Source organism: Cherax quadricarinatus, chromosome 66, assembly GCF_038502225.1.
Source record: "Cherax quadricarinatus isolate ZL_2023a chromosome 66, ASM3850222v1, whole genome shotgun sequence".
NCBI lineage: Eukaryota > Metazoa > Arthropoda > Malacostraca > Decapoda > Parastacidae > Cherax > Cherax quadricarinatus.
The window spans coordinates 18,388,623-18,395,284 of NC_091357.1; positions in this window are offsets into that span (position 1 = coordinate 18,388,623).

A 6,662-nucleotide genomic window follows, 5' to 3' on the forward strand; every position below is an offset into this window, starting at 1 on the left:
CTCCGACACTCCCAACATCCCCTCCAACACTCCCTCCAACACAGCCTGCAGGGCCATTTTTACCATCAGAGAACAATACAGCCATTTATCGTCGCCTGGGAAGCCCTTTTTCGCCTCTCTCGTTTAGTTCTTCTTTCACCTTTGTTAGTTCTCCTTCTGTCTTTACTTTATTTATTTTCCATTCTCCTTTATTACCCAGAATCTTTATTCTTCTCTCATAGTGTATTCTGACCTGTCGTGGGGGAGGGAGGGATGGAGGAAGAGGGTGATAGGGGAGGGAGGGAAGGGGAGATAGGGGAGGGAGGGAAGGGGAGATAGGGGAGGGAGGGAAGGGGAGATAGGGGAGGGAGGGAAGGGGAGATAGGGGAGGGAGGGAAGGGGAGATAGGGGAGGGAGGGAAGGGGACATAGGGGAGGGAGGGAGGGGGAGACTAAGGAGGGAGGGAAGGGAAGATAGGGGAGGGAAGGAAGGGGAGATAGGGGAGAGAGGGAAGGGAGGGAGGGAGGGAAGTGGAGATAGGGGAGGGAGGGTAGGGGAGATAGGGGAGGGAGGGAGGGAAGGGGAAATACAGGAGGGAGGGAAGGGGAGATAGGGGAGGGAGGGAGGGAAGGCGAAATAGGGAAGGGAGGGAAAGGGAGATAGGGAAGGGAGGGAGGGAAGGTGAGATAGGGGAGGGAGGGAGGGAAGGGGAGATAAAGGAGGGAGGGGAAGGGGACACTAAGGAGGGAGGGAAGGGGGAGATAGGGGAGGGAGAGAGGGAAGGTGAGATAGGGGAGGGAGGGAAGTGGAGATAGGGGAGGGAGGGTAGGGGAGATAGGGGAGGGAGGGAGGGAAGGGGAAATACGGGAAGGAGGGAAGGAGAGATAGGGGAGGGAGGGAGGGAAGGCGAAATAGGGAAGGGAGGGAAAGGGAGATAGGGGAGGAAGGGAGGGAAGGAGAGATAGTGAAGGGAAGAAGGGAAGGGGAGATAAAGGAGGGAGGGAAGGGGACACTAAGGAGGGAGGGAAGGGGGAGATAGGAGAGGGAGAGAAGGGAAGGTGAGATAGGGGAGGGGAGGGAGGGAGGGAAGGGGAGATAGGGGAGGGAGGGAGGGAAGGGGAGATAGGGGAGGGAGGGAAGGGAAGACTAAGGAGGGAGAGATGGGGAGATAGGGGAGGGAGGGAAGGGGAGATTGGGGAGGGAGGGAGGAGAAGAGGGATGGGGAGAGAAGGAGGGATGGGGAGGGAGGGATGGAGGGAGGGAGGGAGGGAAGGAGGGATGGGGAGGGAGGGAGGGAGGGAGGGAGGGAGGGAGGGAGTGAAGGAGGGAGGGAGGGAGGGAGAGAGGGAGGGAGGGAGGGAGTGAAGGAGGGAGTGAGAGAGGGAGGGAGGGAGGGAGTGATGGAGGGAGGGAGTGAGGGAGGGAGTGAAGTAGGGAGTGATGGAGGGAGGGAGGTAAGGAGTGAGGGAGTGAGGGAGGGAGGGAAGGAGTGATGGAAGGAGGGAGGGAGGGAGAGACGGAGTGAAGGAGGGAGGGAGGGAGGGAGAGAGGGTGGGAGGGTGGGAGTGATGGAGGGAGAGAGGGAGGGAAGGAGGGAGGGAGGGAGGGAGGGAGGGAGGTGAGGGAGGGAGGGAGTGAAGGAGGGAGGGAGGGAGGGAGGGAGGGAGGGAGTGAAGGAGGGAGGGAGGGAGGGAGGGAGGGAGGGGGGTACACTACGTGGGCGAAACGTTGCGTCATTTACCTTAATATATTACTAAAATTATAATATCATTTATGGGTTAAGCTTCCAAAATTGTCTTCATCTATTGTTTTGATTTATCTATCGTCTTTATCTATCGTCTTTATCTATCGTCTTTATCTATCGTCTTTATCTATCGTCTTTATCTATCGTCTTTATCTATCGTCTTTATCTATTGTCTTTATTATCTATTAAACCTGGAGTGAAAAAAAAATTACTTAGAAAATAAAACAATCCCCCCCAAAAAAACCACAATTTTTAATTACCTGTTAAACCGCGTCTTGTAAGAGTCACATAAACCTGTTTTACCGGTTTTATGTTTTTTTTGTTTTTTAAGACATCTGTTTTATTTTGTTTTATATTTGGTTATTGTTTATTGTCTTTACTGTTGTACCGTTGTCTGTTGTGTCAGTTTTTTCTTTAAGGCATCAGCTGTTGTTTTGTTGCTTTTGTTAGCTGTTGTTATGTTGCTTTTGTTAGCTGTTGTTATGTTGCTTTTGTTAGCTGTTGTTATGTTGCTTTTGTTAGCTGTTGTTATGTTGCTTTTCTTAGCTGTTGTTATGTTGCTTTTGTTAGCTGTTGTTATGTTGCTTTTGTTAGCTGTTGTTATGTTGCTTTTCTTAGCTGTTGTTATGTTGCTTTTCTTAGCTGTTGTTATGTTGCTTTTCTTAGCTGTTGTTATGTTGCTTTTGTTAGCTGTTGTTATGTTGCTTTTCTTAACTGTTATGTTGCTTTTGTTAGCTGTTGTTATGTTGCTTTTCTTAGCTGTTGTTATGTTGCTTTTCTTAGCTGTTGTTATGTTGCTTTTCTTAGCTGTTGTTATGTTGCTTTTGTTAGCTGTTGTTATGTTGCTTTTGTTAGCTGTTGTTATGTTGCTTTTCTTAGCTGTTGTTATGTTGCTTTTGTTAGCTGTTGTTATGTTGCTTTTGTTAGCTGTTGTTATGTTGCTTTTCTTAGCTTTTGTTATGTTGCTTTTGTTAGCTGTTGTTATGTTGCTTTTGTTAGCTGTTGTTATGTTGCTTTTCTTAGCTGTTGTTATGTTGCTTTTCTTAGCTGTTGTTATGTTGCTTTTCTTAGATTTTGTTATGTTGCTTTTGTTAGCTGTTGTTATGTTGCTTTTGTTAGCTGTTGTTATGTTGCTTTTCTTAGCTGTTGTTATGTTGCTTTTGTTAGCTGTTGTTATGTTGCTTTTGTTAGCTGTTGTTATGTTGCTTTTGTTAGCTGTTGTTATGTTGCTTTTCTTAGCTGTTGTTATGTTGCTTTTCTTAGCTGTTGTTATGTTGCTTTTGTTAGCTGTTGTTATGTTGCTTTTGTTAGCTGTTGTTATGTTGCTTTTCTTAGCTGTTTTTATGTTGCTTTTCTTAGTTGTTGTTATGTTGCTTTTCTTAGCTGTTGTTATGTTGCTTTTCTTAGCTGTTGTTATGTTGCTTTTCTTAGCTGTTGTTATGTTGCTTTTCTTAGCTGTTGTTATGTTGCTTTTCTTAGCTGTTGTTATGTTGCTTTTCTTAGCTGTTGTTATGTTGCTTTTCTTAGCTGTTGTTATGTTGCTTTTCTTAGCTGTTGTTATGTTGCTTTTCTTAGCTGTTATGTTGCTTTTGTTAGCTGTTGTTATGTTGCTTTTCTTAGCTGTTGTTATGTTGCTTTTCTTAGCTGTTGTTATGTTGCTTTTGTTAGCTGTTGTTATGTTGCTTTTCTTAGCTGTTGTTATGTTGCTTTTCTTAGCTGTTGTTATGTTGCTTTTCTTAGCTGTTGTTATGTTGCTTTTCTTAGCTGTTGTTATGTTGCTTTTCTTAGCTGTTGTTATGTTGCTTTTCTTAGCTTTTGTTATGTTGCTTTTGTTAGCTGTTGTTATGTTGCTTTTGTTAGCTGTTGTTATGTTGCTTTTCTTAGCTGTTGTTATGTTGCTTTTCTTAGCTGTTGTTATGTTGCTTTTCTTAGCTTTTGTTATGTTGCTTTTGTTAGCTGTTGTTATGTTGCTTTTGTTAGCTGTTGTTATGTTGCTTTTCTTAGCTGTTGTTATGTTGCTTTTCTTAGCTGTTGTTATGTTGCTTTTCTTAGCTGTTGTTATGTTGCTTTTCTTAGCTTTTGTTATGTTGCTTTTGTTAGCTGTTGTTATGTTGCTTTTCTTAGCTTTTGTTATGTTGCTTTTGTTAGCTGTTGTTATGTTGTTTTTGTTAGCTGTTGTTATGTTGCTTTTGTTAGCTGTTGTTATGTTGCTTTTGTTAGCTGTTGTTATGTTGCTTTTGTTAGCTGTTGTTATGTTGCTTTTGTTAGCTGTTGTTATGTTGCTTTTCTTAGCTGTTGTTATGTTGCTTTTCTTAGCTGTTGTTTTTGTTGTTTTTCTTAGCTGTTGTTTCTGTATAGCCCTTGTGGCTTAGCGCTTCTTTTTGGTTACAATAATAATCTTAGCTGTTGTTATGTTGCTTTTCTTAGCTGTTGTTGTGCTCCTCTTCTTTTAAGCTTTAGCTGTTGTTGTTTATGTCAATAATTAGCTTTCCGCTAAGCTGTTCCCTCAGCCAGCGGTCAACAGAATAAATTGGTTCAATAAAATAAATTGGGCCAATAAATTAAGCTGAACGAATAAAGCAAATTAGGCCAATAAAGTCGAGCAGTTTATATGAGGTGGCTGGTGACAGAGGTCGACACCAGGAGTAGCAGTTTATGAGGTGGCTGGTGACAGAGGTCGACACCAGGAGTAGCAGTTTATGAGGTAGCTGGTGACACAGGTCGACACCAGGAGTAGCAGTTTATATGAGGTGGCTGGTGACAGAGGTCGACACCAGGAGTAGCAGTTTATGAGGTAGCTGGTGACAGAGGTCGACACCAGGAGTAGCAGTTTATGAGGTAGCTGGTGACAGAGGTCGACACCAGGAGTAGCAGTTTATGAGGTAGCTGGTGACACAGGTCGACACCAGGAGTAGCAGTTTATTTATGAGGTAGCTGGTAGACAGAGGTCGACACCAGGAGTAGCAGTTTATGAGGTAGCTGGTGACAGAGGTCGACACCAGGAGTAGCAGTTTATGAGGTAGCTGGTGACAGAGGTCGACACCAGGAGTAGCAGTTTATGAGGTAGCTGGTGACACAGGTCGACACCAGGAGTAGCAGTTTATATGAGGGGTAGGCTGGTGACAGAGGTCGACACCAGGAGTAGCAGTTTAGAGGGGTGGCTGGTGACAGAGGTCGACACCAGGAGTAGCAGTTTATGAGGTAGCTGGTGACACAGGTCGACACCAGGAGTAGCAGTTTATATGAGGTGGCTGGTGACAGAGGTCGACACCAGGAGTAGCAGTTTATGAGGTAGCTGGTGACAGAGGTCGACACCAGGAGTAGCAGTTTATGAGGTGGCTGGTGACAGAGGTCGACACCAGGAGTAGCAGTTTATGAGGTGGCTGGTGACAGAGGTCGACACCAGGAGTAGCAGTTTATGAGGTGGCTGGTGACAGAGGTCGACACCAGGAGTAGCAGTTTATGAGGTGGCTGGTGACAGAGGTCGACACCAGGAGTAGCAGTTTATGAGGTGGCTGGTGACAGAGGTCGACACCAGGAGTAGCAGTTTATATGAGGTGGCTGGTGACAGAGGTTGACACCAGGAGTAGCAGTTTATGAGGTGGCTTGTGACAGAGGTCGACACCAGAAGTAGCAGTTTATGAGGTAGCTGGTGACAGAGGTCGACACCAGGGTAGCAGTTTATAAGGTGGCTGGTGACAGAGGTCGACACCAGGGTAGCGTTTATGGGTAGCTGGTGACAGAGGTCGACATCAGGAGTGCAGTTTAGAGGTGGCTGGTGACGAGGTCGACACCAGGAGTAGCAGATTTGATGGGGTGGCTGGTGACAGAGGTCGACACCAGGGAGCAGCAGTTTAGGGGTATAGGTGGCTGACAGAGGTTGACACCAGGAGTAGCAGTTTATGAGGTGGCTTGTGACAGAGGTCGACACCAGAAGTAGCAGTTTATGAGGTAGCTGGTGACAGAGGTCGACACCAGGAGTAGCAGTTTATGAGGTGGCTGGTGACAGTGTTGACTCTGTCTAAGTTCTGACAGGTTGAAGAATTAAACACTTCTGCGACGTATGGTAAGATTTTTTTTTTTTTTGTGGTTCTTGCAAAAAATGTCTAAATCTTCAATTTGTGGTTTTTTTTTGGGCCCATTCACACCATACACTGTGAGGTCAGTATGTCTTCTGCCTTGTAGAAGGCCTACTGCCTCGTCTTCTGCCTTGTAGAAGGCCTACTGCCTCGTCTTCTGCCTTGTAGAAGGCCTACTGCCTCGTCTTCTGCCTTGTAGAAGGCCTACTGCCTCGTCTTCTGCCTTGTAGAAGGCCTACTGCCTCGTCTTCTGCCTTGTAGAAGGCCTACTGCCTCGTCTTCTGCCTTGTAGAAGGCCTACTGCCTCGTCTTCTGCCTTGTAGAAGGCCTACTGCCTCGTCTTCTGCCTTGTAGAAGGCCTACTGCCTCGTCTTCTGCCTTGTAGAAGGCCTACTGCCTCGTCTTCTGCCTTGTAGAAGGCCTATTGTCTTGCCTTCTACCTTGCAGAAGGCCTACTACCTTGCGTTCTGCCTTGCAGAAGGCCTACTGGCCCATACAAAGCAGATCATTGCTTCCAGTTGACCTAAATCATTTTGTTCTTCTCTTCACACACCCATATAAATTCGTCCACCAATATATACATAACTTCTCTAGAGGTTTCATTCAATTTATAGGGCTTCCAGTACCATGCTTAGAGGTACCCCATGAACCAGCTTCTCCATGGATACCACAACCCCCATTAACGGTCTGTGGTGTTAATGGGGGTGGCAGAGACATTCACAGAGACAACATTGCAATCCGCATTCGACTGGCGAAAGGTGTTACGTGCAGTGAGACGTATCACCAGTAGAGGCACCTAGGTGCAGAAATGTAACACTTGTGTTATTTTTGCGTATCTTTATTCTTGAAGGCTTTTGCCA